This window comes from Lissotriton helveticus (assembly GCF_964261635.1).
Source record: "Lissotriton helveticus chromosome 1_1 unlocalized genomic scaffold, aLisHel1.1 SUPER_1_unloc_43, whole genome shotgun sequence".
NCBI lineage: Eukaryota > Metazoa > Chordata > Amphibia > Caudata > Salamandridae > Lissotriton > Lissotriton helveticus.
The window spans coordinates 1275930-1291109 of record NW_027611685.1 but is presented as its reverse complement, the minus strand read 5'-3'; positions in this window follow the sequence as shown (position 1 = coordinate 1291109).

Below are 15180 nucleotides of genomic sequence, written 5' to 3'. Positions count from 1 at the left end.
TGAATCCCACCGCTCGCCCACAATGTAAGAACTGGGGCCTCCAGTTCCCCAGGGGGGTAGCTTGGCTCGAGCAGGTAGGCAACCAGGGGCTTACGTGTAAAGTAGCTACACAACACACTCATCCACTGAGTCAAGTACGCGCAATAATGGAGACCACACCAGTACTTTTGATTAAAATCAATAGCTTTTATATAGGATTAGGATCAGGGCAATCAATACATCAGCATTTCCTAGAGTATTTCACTAAAGCATTTTCATCATGGGAGCAAGGGTAGCAATTCAGTAAATAACATAGCCTGTCGCAATAATCTTTTCATCAAGTAAAGTGGATACTTGCATTAATCATGAACCAGCATTTCAGGCCATAAGAATGAGCATTTCATCCTATAAGAATAAACAGTTCATTAAATGTAAATCATTTCATTGAGGCTGACAACTCCCTTGTGCAGGGCTAAACCACTTCGGGGTAATTCAACAGGTCAACAGGCATAAACAGTTAATCAGGTGTGACCATGTCACCGGCCATAAACAGTTAATCAGGTGTGGCTATGTCTTCAGGCATACACAGTTAATCAGGCCCGAACAACCTGGTTATCAATCAGGGCCTCACAGTAGTCGGTAATGTACCCCTTCTCCTCTCAACCGGGGGTTAACCGGTATGGCCTGCAGTCACTAGAAGCTAATTGGGGGCCAACGGGGCCCTGTAACAGTTTTCCGGGGGGAGGGGCGAACTCGGGGCCTTCTCCGGCCTTCCGCCCTCCTCCCCTGAGGGTTACCTTTTGTCTTTGGCCCTCCGGGGCCCTTGCTATGGCTTTTGGCGGAGGAAAGGTCTCCGGCCCTCCTGTAGGCCTCACTCGGCCCAGCGCTGCAATGGGGGCAGTTGCGGGGCACCAGCGCCAGTGGAGAGGCAGGCCATGTGGGTGTAAAAGATCGGAGGGTGCTCTCACGCCTCCCGGCCCCCCTCCGCGATGTGTCTCTGGCCAAGCCGGGGCTTCTCCTGGTGTCGGGTCTGGCAGGAGCTGGATGCAGGGTGGGGGCGTGGCCAATGACGAGGCGCCCCCGTCACGGGGTCTGAGATCACGGCCTCGGGCCTAGCGCGGCCTTGCAGACTCGGTGCGGCGGCCCTCTCCTGGCTCCGAGGGCCGCCGAGGGGGGCAATGATGTCAGCTCGGGCTGCGGTGTCAGCAACGGCAGCGGCCTACCCCAGGCTCCGGGTGCCGCCCGGGGCACACACAGAGCTTCGCCGACCACAGCAGGTGAGCGCTTGAGGGGACAGTACGGCGCAGTCCGGAACAGCGCTTTGGGGGAGACAGTCTCTCACAGTCCGGCGCTGGGGGGGGGATACAGCGCTTTTAAGGGCAACGCAGTCCTGGAGATGACAGCGCTTCTGCAGGGGGACACAGCGCCTTGCGCTTGAGCTTTAGTCAGCACAATCAGCTCAGGGAAAGCACTTGGTAAAACACGATGTGGGGGCACACCCAGTAGTTCGGACAGGGCAGGCAGTCTACATCATAGTGCTTGTCAGGGGAGCAGATTACAGCGCTCCTCAGGCGATTCAGCAGGGGGTGAGCATGACAGAAATTCAGGCAGTTCAGTCAGGTGGAGGCAGGGGGTGCGCAGGGGCAGCACAGTCCAGTACCTGGTCGATCCCCCAGTAGTCCTCTGTAGGACGAGCAAGTAGTCTTCTTGGCACTTGGTTGGTTCTGCGCCCTTATGAGGTGGTTTCTTGAAGTGTGGGGGTCGTGAGTTGGAGGCTTGGCAAGTTTCCTCAGGTCACTGAATGTGGTCCCTGGGTTCCCCTCCCACCGGGCCAGATCAGTGGGCTAGCCTAGGATACCTCACTCTACTTGGGAGGCAGCAACTCAGCCCTGTCACTCCCTGAGGCATAGGCCCTACCGCCTAAATCTCCTGCGTAGGTACCCCAGGTCAGTGATGCCCCAACTGACTAAAAAAATTTCCCTCCCTTACTTATATATGCCCAGGTCAGGTGACCACTCTCTAAGGCGGCAAAAATAGGCTCCGCCTTTCTTCTGGAAGGTTCCAGGAGCTTCCCCACTGTACCTATGGGCAGGCGATGGCAGGCTGGCATTGCAACAATGTATGGGGTCCCTGCCAGCTCCTGGAAACTAGGGTGCTGTCGTGTTTTGGCAGCTCCTGAGTTAGCGTTTAGCACAGCTACACGGTCTTTTCTGTTAACTTGACCAAAATGAACGGGGGCCATTTTGAATCCTTCTGACTTCCGTTTCCTATGAACACGCTGCCTCGTGGTCAGTGTGCCCTTTCGTCCTTTCTCGATACCCGTGGTCACTAGTCTGCTCGGCAACAGGCTATTTTTAGTACTGGTCAAGCGCACATGCGCATTACGCACCAATTGGTCACTCTTTAGGAATGTTCACACTAACTGACCAGTGCTGTTGAAACTCCTCCCACACGTTGGCTGTGTTCCAAAAATGACCTTATATGTACCTAAAATGTGTAACTTGTAACCGCCTATCTTTTTATTGCTAATAAACTGTATAAAAGAGGTCGCGCACCAATGTTCGGTGTGCTACTTCTTACATTGCCGAAGGGTGCTGTGGGAATGTATCACCACCCCATGGGGTCTTAATAAACTTGTCTTTTACCTTTTCCAGTGTCCGTGCCAACTTCTATACTAAGGTGTTTGAGAGTTTAGCAGAGTATGTAGGCCTGATTTGAACCCAACACCACAATTGGCGACCCAGATGGGACTCATCGGCGACTCGGATGCCCGAAGGAGAGGTCGTGACGAAGGTTAGGAAACTCGCCATGGACGCGATCGCTGCCATTGAGTGACCCGAGTCTCGGCACCCACGGTGTGTTTTCCCTTCCTTCCGATCTGACCTTCCAGGTGGCGCCGGTCCTCGACTGAGATTCTGATCTTGGATTGTCGTGATGTGCCGTTTTGGCTGATTTGACTGCAGAACTTGGCAGTTGGACTTTGGACGTTTGAAAATATTTGGTAAGCTTTTAAGTGGTGAGGTAGTCTACTGACACTTACTGTGGCTTTTTGAAACTTTGAATTTGAATTTGAATTTGTTAGCTAACGTTTTGAATCTTTGAATTTGAATTTGAATATGTGAAGTGCACCTCACATAGGCAGGCATGTAGGGATATTTCTCTGATTTATTTGATTTGAACAGTGCACCGTGTTAGGTGGCATTTTTGTAGTATCACGTTTTCGTGGTACTTTTTGAAACATGCCTGTTTTTAGCACACTCCGTAGGATGTGCTGTTCTGAAAACGGTACCAATTATCGATTAAGTGCAAAACAGCCGGCTCCCCCAGAGGGGACTCCAAATCGTGACATGTATGTCAAATTCGGTATTCCACCAATAATGTATAGTACATTATGGCATAAGTATACTAAAACTGATCGTGAATTACAGTGGCCACTATATGGGTCGTTTGACCTTCGAAAGGTACAGTATGTAGAACAGTGTTTGTTTCAGCGAAGGTCTAGACAAGATATGTTTGATTGTGTGCGTATGTGGGAGAAAGAGGTGCGTGAACGAGTGAAGCGTGAGGAAGCCTTGGCGGAGAAAGTGCAGCGGAAGGCTGCACGTGACAAAGCTTTACAGCTACAGGAGAAGGAATTACAGGAAAAGAAAGAGAGGGAGAGACGAGAACGAAATTTACAGGTTAATGGTCAATTCCCTATCAGGCGTCCTCTTTATCCAGTCCTTACTAATGAAACAGATGATTTTTCATTACTAGATCGTTGTCCGCCCCCGTACGTCGCACCAACGGCTCCGAGCGAGGAATCAGACGAGGATAGTGATCGAACACAGCGTACCAGGTTACATGCGGAACGAGCTGCGGAATTACGTTCATTTGCACGAAAATTAAATATTAATACTGTTACTGTTTCTGACGTTACTGAACGAATGGAACAGTGGCCTGATAAGGAACGACTGTATTTTTTAGATCAGTTTGGAGATGAAGTTGTTGAGCGGTATAGAAAATATTCTCTCGAGTTAGAACCAAAGGAGATATCCAAGGGTCGTGAGAATTTTCGTAAAGGTCTTTTTGTTCTTTCAGATGCGGACGACTTCTTCAAACGTTTGATTGAACTGCGTAATGAGGCGACACAACTACGGGAGTTGGAAAAGTCGAAGAATTCGTCTACGTCCGGAGCGACGGGGATATCCAAAGAATGCCCTATCTTTGAAACAGATAAGATCGCTGCGATTAATGTTAGACCTATGCGAGAAGCTGCGCCTTTATATGTCCCTCATAAAGGGGATGGCACAGATGATGATAAGAGATCAAAAGACGCGAAAGGGTATTTTGTGTATAACTGGGTTTATACGCCTTGGAATAGAGCAGATGTTATGGCACTGAAGAATGCGTTACCTGATCCCCGTAAAAATCCTGCGGCTTTCTATGAAAATGTTGAAAGTGCAATTTCTTCGTGTATCATGACGTTAGTTGATATTGATCTATTTTTCGGGTTGATATTGCCCCCTGACATGTGGAGAGCGATTCGTAGGTTTGATGACCTCACGACTCTCGGGGCCACTTGGAAAGATCTTGTTCAGGCTGACTTAGATAGAGAACCAGCATGTAAGCCGTGTCAATTAATATTAGACCTTCCAGGGGCCATACTAACAAAACTAAAGACTCTTGCTCCCGCTAAAAAGATTGATTGGACTATATTAGCCTCTTGTAAGCAGAAAGCGGATGAATCAGTTTCCGATTTTTTCTCTCGCTTCGAGGAAGCGTTCCATGATTACAGTTGTCAATTATTGACAGAAGATACTGGCAGGCATCTATTCGTTGATAAATATGTAGCTAATCTCCTACCGGAGATTGCGAAACGATTAAAAGCGAGTGAAAGTTCATGGACCACAGCAACCCCTGCTTCTTTATTGACTATGGCTCAATATTATGAAAGACAGGAATTAGAGGCGAAAGAAAGTAGTGACAAGAAGGCGAAGGATTTGAAGACGAAGGTAATGTTAGCTCAGGTTCAGGCTACGAGAGGAAACAGTAGAGGAGGGCGAGGATCATACAGTAATGCTCCTCCCCCTCGTTCTGACATTTCTGTGAATCAATGTGCATACTGCAAACAGTTTGGGCATTGGATTGCAGACTGTCCGGTGTTTCGAGAGCAGCGTAATTTGAGGGGACGAGGAAGTGGGAGATCTAGGAACTATTATGGAGGGTCAAGAGGAGGTTATGGCACGAATGATCGTGGAGGATATGGAGCAAGGGGTCGTGGTCAGTCAGATTATAATACGTTTGATAATCGCAATCAATATCAGATAAATGAGGGTGGTCCTGCTGAACCACGGGATGAGCATTACGCATAGGATTGCGTAGGATGGGGTGTGGAATCGGTTGAGGTACCAGTTGATCAGAGGGGTCCATACATAGAAGCACATGTTCTGGGTTCTACTGATCAATTTCTGGTCGATACAGGAGCTACTCGTAGCGCTTTGTCCAAATACTTGGTTCCAAGGGCTCCCCTGTCTGGCGAGGTAATTACAGCAATAGGGTTCGATGGAACACCTACTTCTAGCCCACTGTCTCAACCAGTTACATTTCATGTTGATAAATTTGCTGCCCCTTGTCCCTTTTTGTTGTCTCCAAATACACCAGATAATATTATTGGACTCGATATGTTAAAACACTTTCGAGCTACTATTCGCTGTGCCCCAGAAGGAGTGCGAGTTGTGTTGAATGAGAATTACCCGGAATTAGAGCGAGTGTGTTTTCTCCATGAATCTGAAGTTCTGGCCTCCTTACCGAAAACGTTGTGGGCCACTTCCGATACGGATGTAGGGCAGATGATAATTCCTCCAGTGCGTATTACTGTAAAGGAGGGAGCATCTCTGCCACGTGTCCCACAATATAAGATTTCCAGAGAAGGTGAACTTGCTTTGATACACATTGTAGATGATTTAATTTCGGCAGGAGTAGTTGAGGAAGTCCCCTACAATGTTTGTAATAGCCCAATTTTACCGATCCTTAAGAGAGATACAGATACTAAGGTTTACCGTTTTATTATTGATTTGAGGGAAATAAACAAGATAGTAGTGCCTCAGTATCCAGTGGTGTCTGACATCACCACATTGCTTACGTTGGTTCCACCGACGGCAACTACTTTTACAGTCATTGATTTGAAGAATGCCTTCTTTTCGATCCCTGTACATCCTGACAGTCGATATCTATTCGGCTTTACATTAAATAATAAATCGTACAGATTCTGTCGAGTTCCTCAAGGCTATACTGAAAGTCCTAGCATTTATAGTCAAGCATTAAAAAGACAGCTTGATTCCTTTGACTTACAAGAGGGAGTGGTTCTCATTCAATATGTAGATGATATCTTACTTGCTGCAGATACGCCAGAACAATGTGAGAAGAGTACCTTTTCCTTGCTTTCCTTCCTGGCCAAACATAATCATAAAGTTTCGAAGAAAAAGCTACAATATTGTAGACCAAAGGTGACCTACCTCGGCCATCTTTTGTCTAAGGAGGGCCGTGCATTGACACCAGATCGAATTCAAGCAATATTAGATACCCCAGTCCCTCGCACTCAGAAAGATGTTCGCGCCTTTATAGGTTTGACGTCTTTTTGTAGGCAATGGATATTGGGTTTTTCGCATATTGTTAAACCATTGTTGGCATTGTTGTCTAAAGATACACTGATTTCCATTGAATGGACGGATGAATGTCAGAATGCTTTTGAGCAATTGAGACAAGCTCTTTGTTCTGCACCAGTGTTGGGTACACCTGATTACACGAAGATCTTTACATTATATGTACACGAGAAGGATGGGTGCGCATTGTCAATGTTAGTGCAGACACACGGAGACAAACAAAGGCCCTGTGCATACTTCTCGGCGGTACTCGACCCTGTGGCTCGAGGATTGCCTGGATGTTTTCGAGCAGTTGCAGCAACAGCAGTAGCGATACGACAAAGTGAGGGAATAGTTTTGTCACACAAATTGTTGGTGCTAGTCCCCCATGCGGTAGATGCGTTACTGAATCAAACGAAAACACAGCATCTAACTAGTGCCCGTCTGACAGGATATGAGCTAACGTTGTTGGCGCCGCACATCACACTAAAACGATGTGCAACACTAAATCCTGCTACTTTATTGCCGGATCCTGTTGCTGAGACCCAGAAGGAAGAACAGCATGATTGTGTTTTTCTGACTGAGGAACAGACAAAGGGTCGTATCGATTTACAGGATATGCCATTTCCAGATGTAGATGGGGAACTGTGGGTTGATGGGTCATGTGTGAGGTTACCAGATGGTACGACTTCCGCAGCTTATGCGATCACGACACTTAAGACGGTGGTAGAAGCAGCACGGATACCCCAAAAATCAGCTCAAGCGGCTGAGTTAATAGCCTTAACGAAGGCATGTGAGTTAAGTGCTGGACTATGTGTGAACATTTACACGGATAGTCGTTACGCTTTTGGAGTAGTGCATGATTTTGGCCTACTTTGGAAGGAACGAGGATTCCTGACTTCACACGGAGTACACATCATGCATGGAGAATTGGTACGCGATCTCCTGAATGCACTGTTATGCCCAAAGAAAGTTGCAATAATCAAGTGCAGTGCACATAAAAAGGTGACGGACAAAATAGGACAGGGCAATGCTTTTGCAGACCGCATTGCGAGAGAGACCGCTATGCTGCACAATAATTTCCCCATGTATGTGGTGAAGTCACAAGCTGAGCGGTGGCATGATGCTAGAGAAGAAATACTCGATATACAGAAGTCAGCATCAGAGGCAGAACTTGTGAAATGGGCCACCGAGGGAGTATTGGATGATGAGGGTTGCTGGCGTAGTAAAGATATGGAGAGATGGAAACTACCCATGGCCTATTTACAAACAATGGTGCAAATGACACATGGACTGGCACACATTGGAGCTCTTGCAATTACTAAATTGCTTACACGAGTTTGGGAAAATGCTGACATTGCTAGCACTGCTAAGAGAGTAGTACAGACCTGTCTGATATGTTTGCAGCACAATCCTGGACAAGGGACTCATACTCCTAAAGGTGGGTTTGTTCCACCTACTGCACCATTCGAAGTACTACAAATGGATTACATCCAGCTGGAACGCTGTAATAATCTCAAGTATGTCCTAGTGGTGGTGTGTGCCTTCAGCAAATGGATTGAGGCTTACCCTACGAAAGACAATACAGCATTGACAACAGCTAAGGTGCTACTCAAGGAGTACTTCCCGCGCTACGGTGTTTGTAAACTTATGTGGAGTGATAATGGTCCTCATTTCATTGGAAAAGTAGTGGAATATGTCCTGAAAGGATTGGGAATCAAACAACGATTCCATGCTGTCTTTCATCCGCAATCAGCAGGTTTAGTAGAACGATACAATGCAACTCTGAAGCTGAAGCTAGCAAAGATAGTGGCATCGACATCTCTGAAATGGCCGGATGCTTTGCCTTTGGCATTGCTGTCCATTCGATCAGTGCCACATTCTCGATCTGGCCTCACACCCTACGAAGTGGTGTTTGGAAGGCCTATGAATATTTGGGGAGTTCCAAAACCTCGTTTGATACATGATATGCCTTGTATAATGATGAACGATTATCTGGCACGATTAACAAATGATTTGCTTTCTATTCATCAACAGGTTCGAGAGGCGCTCCCTGATAACTCCACTGGTGAGGCTCACGATCTCCGCCCTGGGGACCACGTGATGGTCAAAATCTTTGAGCGATCCAGCAGTTTGGAACCGAGATGGCATGGCCCTGAGCAAGTGCTGCTGGCTACGCGAACTGCTGTGAGAGTCACCAACAAGAAGCGGTGGATACATTCAACGCACTGCCGACGTGTCTCTCCGGATCTGGTGAGCCCTGTGGTGCTATCCGACTACAGAAAGATTTTGGATACAGAAAAGAGCCCAGCTGTCACGCCTGATGAGTTGGAGGGAGCCTTCCCGGACCACGTTGTTTCTGATAAAGTAAAATATAATCTACGCCCCAGGAAATAAGATTCCTTTTGTGTTTTTGAAACTGGTTGGTAACCGCTCTGAGGTTTGTGAAACGGAAGCCGGGAATATCAAGGGGGGGGGGATCAGTTCTGCCCAGTGTAGCGACACCCGTCTTGAATCCCGGAGAACAAATCAACGGCAGCCTCGGTACAGAACCATCGTTTTATTTTTCCCGCTTAGTGTTGTTTTTGAAGAGTATTGTTTTATGAACCATGGCATCTCCTTCGACACGAAAGAGGAGAATTCTTGGTGCTGTTTTGTTTGTTTTGACTGTAGTGGTGATCGCAGTATTAGCCTGGACTATAGAACTGTTGTTTCCTGTACGAGAACATTTACTGCCCACCACTCCAAGCCCGTCTGAACATTTTCATTTTACTCTGCCTTTTCACGAAGAAAGACATAGGCAGACTTATTTGAACAACAGCTTTATTAAGATTCTGCATCATACTCATAATATGACCAATACGTCCAATTGTTGGGTGTGTGGAATGTTGCCCGGACATCAGAAGAAAGGAGGAACACCACTCATTCCTCTCCCGTTTTCTCATAATGGTTCTTGTCATGCTTGGTACACCCTTCTTTTTACTCTGCGATGGCCAACGAAAGGTGGATTACTTTTTCGGTTGAATAAAATATGCTATAACGATAAAGATGGCTATCCACACGCTGAAGGAACTAAATTCGAATGGGAAGAATATCGTCCGGACAATGTTTCTACACCTCGTGTATATACGAATCAAAGACTTATAAATGTGACGAGCAGGCATATAATAACCGTTATCGATACAAAAGCAGATTTGTGTATTAGAAATAAAGGTACAATCCCTGTAGGCCGCAGTGAATGTAATATTACGCTTACCTTTGATACATCGACTGGAATTGCATTTGTAGCTTCACATAACACATATTTCATTTGTGGAAATAAGGGATACCATCGTCTACCATTGGGATGGTTGGGAACGTGTTATATAGCGTTTGTATTACCACCTGTGTTTATTGCTCCTCCCATGTATCACAATGATTATGTCTTGTACCATGATTTCATATTGAATAGAGTGAAACGAACAATAGATCTTGATGAAATAGACCAGACTGATACCACTTTACAACAATATGTAGATTTCAATTTGGGGTTATTTTCATTCGTAGGAGCTGCATTGAATAGCAGGAAGATAAGGCGGCTTACACGTGTGGTAGAAGCCGTTGCTAACGAAACTGCCTCTGCTTTAGGGAATATTACTGAGGAATTACAAATTACCAGAATTGTAGCGCTCCAGAATCGAATGGTTCTAGATGTGATACTAGCTGATAGGGGTGGAGCATGCCGCGTCATCGGAAGTAGTTGTTGCGTGTACGTACCAGATAACTCACCTTCTGTATATGATTCGATTACAAAATTGCATAAGATAGCTGCTGAGATCCACCCAGAAAATGGAACATGGACCTTTTCTGGTTGGTTCTGGACCCTGCTTAGTACTTGGGGTTGGAAATTATTAACGATTCTCTGTGTTTTCATTGGAGTATTATTTTTCCTTTGTCTATGTATTCAATGTGGCCCTACATTATGTTCTGTATGTATCACAGCCTGTATTCCGTCCAAACGAGCTATTGTTAAACAAGAGAAACTGATCAATGATGAAGTATTGAAAATAATGGCTATTAACATTGAGGATGAACATTCTGACTATGTCCACTATGAGGTAGCTTTTGCTAAACGCTAAAAGGGCCGTCTGTCGTGTTTTGGCAGCTCCTGAGTTAGCGTTTAGCACAGCTACACGGTCTTTTCTGTTAACTTGACCAAAATGAACGGGGGCCATTTTGAATCCTTCTGACTTCCGTTTCCTATGAACACGCTGCCTCGTGGTCAGTGTGCCCTTTCGTCCTTTCTCGATACCCGTGGTCACTAGTCTGCTCGGCAACAGGCTATTTTTAGTACTGGTCAAGCGCACATGCGCATTACGCACCAATTGGTCACTCTTTAGGAATGTTCACACTAACTGACCAGTGCTGTTGAAACTCCTCCCACACGTTGGCTGTGTTCCAAAAATGACCTTATATGTACCTAAAATGTGTAACTTGTAACCGCCTATCTTTTTATTGCTAATAAACTGTATAAAAGAGGTCGCGCACCAATGTTCGGTGTGCTACTTCTTACATTGCCGAAGGGTGCTGTGGGAATGTATCACCACCCCATGGGGTCTTAATAAACTTGTCTTTTACCTTTTCCAGTGTCCGTGCCAACTTCTATACTAAGGTGTTTGAGAGTTTAGCAGAGTATGTAGGCCTGATTTGAACCCAACACCACAGTGCTACTAGAAAAACACCACGCTGCAGTAGCAGGGGCCAGTGGCAGCCATGTTTGGAGTAGAGAGCACCTGCACCCTAACATGGATTGGCCATGGAAAGGTGCCCGGAGACCTAAGGGCCAACAAAAAGAAGGTGGGAAAAATGAGGCAAGGGCGAAAAAAATAGGGAAAGACCACCCTAGGGCTGACAGGTCTAACTATGACTTTGCTCGTTGTGGCTGCACCTCATCCGGGAAGGACTCGAAGCTCCAAATTTGTTTCATTAGAAGGAACTGTGTTGTTAATGTACCAATGGTTGAATTATGTAGCACACTGTCATGGATATAGGCCCATAAAATTGATTTTAGTATTTTCTTGGAACCCATAGGCAATTGTGCAGGCTCATCCCAGAAATGCTTTAACCCTAGTTTAGTAAACCAGCAGAAAAGATGCTTAAGCCACGGCAAACCTATTCCGTGATTGAGCTTTAAAATTTCCTCCAGCCCTTCTTTATAGTGCACAAACTCTTCTGTGGCTCCCAGTTGCACCCAGAACAATAATGGTCTTAAAATTGCCTGGTGATCCATAGGGCGTACATTAAGATCCATTACAATAGGTATTAGTGGTGTGCGCATTGGAAGGCGTAGAATGTTCCTAAAGAACGTATTTTCTCCCACTATAAAAGTATTGTTACTTGAGGGTCCCCATAGCTTTGCCCCATATAGAGAAGACGACTGCGCCCTATACTTATATACCTCCAGGGCTGGGGATACCACTTTGGACATACTACGCTCATGTTTATTTACTATAGGTAGATACATTTGGAATAAAATGCTCTTGCTTTTCTCTAATTGCGTTTTCCAAGACATTTTGGCATCCAAGGTTATACCTAGATAGTTAAAATTGTGCACATATTCTATCTTCTGTCCCTTAACAGTTAACTTCTTTTTAAAAGACTTGTGCGGATTAACTGCCATATATTTCGTTTTGCTAGAATTTATTTCCAGGCCCTTAGTCTCGCAATATCCACCAAAGGAATCTATTAAGCATAGTAAACCTTTGGGAGTTTGGGATATTAGAATGGTGTCATCTGCGAATAGAAGGGCGGGCACTGGCACCCCACCTAACTTGGGAGAATCATATTCGCAGCCCAATAAATATTCTGGAACGTCGTTTACATACAATGAAAATAAGGAAGGTGCCAGTACACATCCCTGCCTTACACCCCTGTTCTCTTTAATTTGCTCAGTAAGCTCACCCCTCGCAGCCCATCTAACCTTTGCAAAGTTATCCTCATGCAATCTTATGATTTGCATGAGTATTCCCCCCTGGTACCCTATGATTTCTTAAGGATTTCCAGAGGAATTTTCTAGGGATCAGGTCGAAGGCAGCCTTCAAGTCGACAAAGGCGATGTACAGATGACCCTTCTTAAAAACTGTGTATTTTCAACTCATGCAAAGGAATCTAAAAACCTAGTCAATTGTGCTTGTTTTAGCTCAAAAACCAGCTTGATATATTGATAAAATACTATTCTCCTCAATCCAAACATTTAATTTTGTTAAAATTTATCGAGCATATATTTTTTGTAAAAAATCTATTAAATTAATTGGTCAATAATTTGAAGGATCTTGGCGATTCACTTTTTAAAAAATGGTTGTAATTTCAGCCCCTTTCCATGATTCCGGTATTGCTGCACCTGCGGCAACTGAATTACATAAAAAGTTAATATAGGGGCCCCAAATCTATTTATCGTGCCTCAGTAAGTCTGGTATTTTGTCTGGACCTGGAGCTTGTCTCTGTTTTACCGCATCCATTGCTGACAGAGTGTCTTCCCAACTAAAATGTAAAGGGGCTGTGCAGGGGCGTAGCTAGAGCTTGTGGCGCCCGGGGCTATCCCTCAGATTGCCGCCCCTTGGGGGGGTTGGGGGGAGGTGCTGGCGAAAAAGGACGGTGGGCACTTGAAATAAATCCCACCGCACAGCCCAATAGCCCGTTAACTGTCAAAAGCAAAACCTTTTATTCACATCTTTTTTGTAGAATCAATCAAATGATTTGCATCAGCTTTTAGCTTGTTTACTGCTGCAACAAGTTCGCAAATAAATCTCATAATCACCCCCCACCTGTCTAAGCTGCTTAATAGCCCTTCTTCAGCCTCTGTGGTGGTATTTCTACCTCAGAATGTATTCATTTTTGCAGTTTTCTCAACATTGCCTTTAGACAGTGGCATCATTTCTAACTGACAATCGATTAATTAGATAATTATGATGAATGGGAAAACTTAATAAATGCATGTAAGTTTATTGATATGCATACAAGCTTATAGCTATATAGCTTGCTTAATCTCCACAACGGCCCCTCGCGGTGGGATGCCTGGCTTTCACCTTGCGGATACCCTGCCGGGGTTATCTCACAGGGGAATACCAAGACGGGTTCCCTACGGAAGCGCTTAGAAACCGCTCAGTGATTTGCGCTATATAAATTCCTGTACATTTACATTTACATTTACATACACTGGTGAGTCTTAGCTTCCTTGGATCACTTGTCTAGGATTATGGAGCAGGTCAGGCCTCAAGCACTAGTATGCCACAGTTGTCGACAGTTGTCGACAGTCAATAGAACACAGTTATGAAAAAAGTCAGTGAACAAGATTGTACAGCCAGAGACATTCTTTGTAAAGGAAATAGCTTTTTAAATGAGTGTCAAGCCTAAAATGCGCGGGCAATAAATGGATTGAAGAAAACGCAGCATTTCAAGCTCTGAATGCATCACCTGAAACAGGTGGAATAAAGCTGGTGACCCTGCAATACAGGAAATAATGAGAATGGTGTCATTCTCTGTGTGCAATGCTCTCCAATGGCAGTTTCGCAGAGGGAACAGTGAATGGGGTGTTCTGATTGTTACAGCGCTGGGCAGGACAGCACCAAGGTGTGCACTGACAATATGCATTCTTAGAGAAAGCAACTTTGGTAATTGAGACTGCAACCGAGAGCTCCCTAAACAGCGCAGAGAAGACCTTGAAGCACTTTAAGGCAACCCCACACAGCTGTGGGCTGCACATGGACAGCGTCGAGAACTCCCGCACACTGTTTCCAGCACCCTGCAATAACAGCATAACAACATAACCTGGGGGCGAACATACAGGGGCCTCACAACCCTTGAGTGGGGTCCCTATTCAACCCCAGGCCAATGAACGAATATCTGTGAGCTACTGGAGAATATGGGCCCCTCCTGACATTCTGCATTGGGTGATCAGCTGCGTCACACCGCCGCTCCTATTTTTAATTTATGTATGCATTTTTATATAGCGTGGACTTTACCCGAAGGCGTCAGAGCGCTTCACAATAGGAACATGTAGGAAGGTAGATCCCTGACTATGGTTGCCCCCAACTTTTTGCCTGGTGTTTTGCTGGTTTTCTGACTTAGTTGACCTGGGGCCCTGCTATTCAGGGCCCCAGGCCTACTGCTCTCTCTGTAAAATGGATTCCATGTACCTTAGGTACATATCTAAATTGGATACTGAGTCACCTTATCAGTCCCTGTACAGTGTACCTTAGGTACCCAGGGCATAGGTGTACCCAGGGCCTACCAGGGGCTGCAGCATGTATTATGCCACCCCTGGCTGGCCATCCAAATCTGACACAACTGGCTGCTTGACAGCTGGGGCAAGGTGGTGTAATCACCCTTTGCTTTAGATATAGTATACCTATATCTAACCCTAAAAATGGACACACAGATCTCCTATCAGTCACTCCTATGGCAGGCCTTAACAATCCTGAAGGCAGAGTGCTTGGAATCGTGTGAGATGGTGCTCTGGCATGAGCTGAGCCTGTCTGCGGCTTTCGGGATCTATCCCTTAGCCGTTTCCATGATATCGCATACCATATACTCTTAAGTG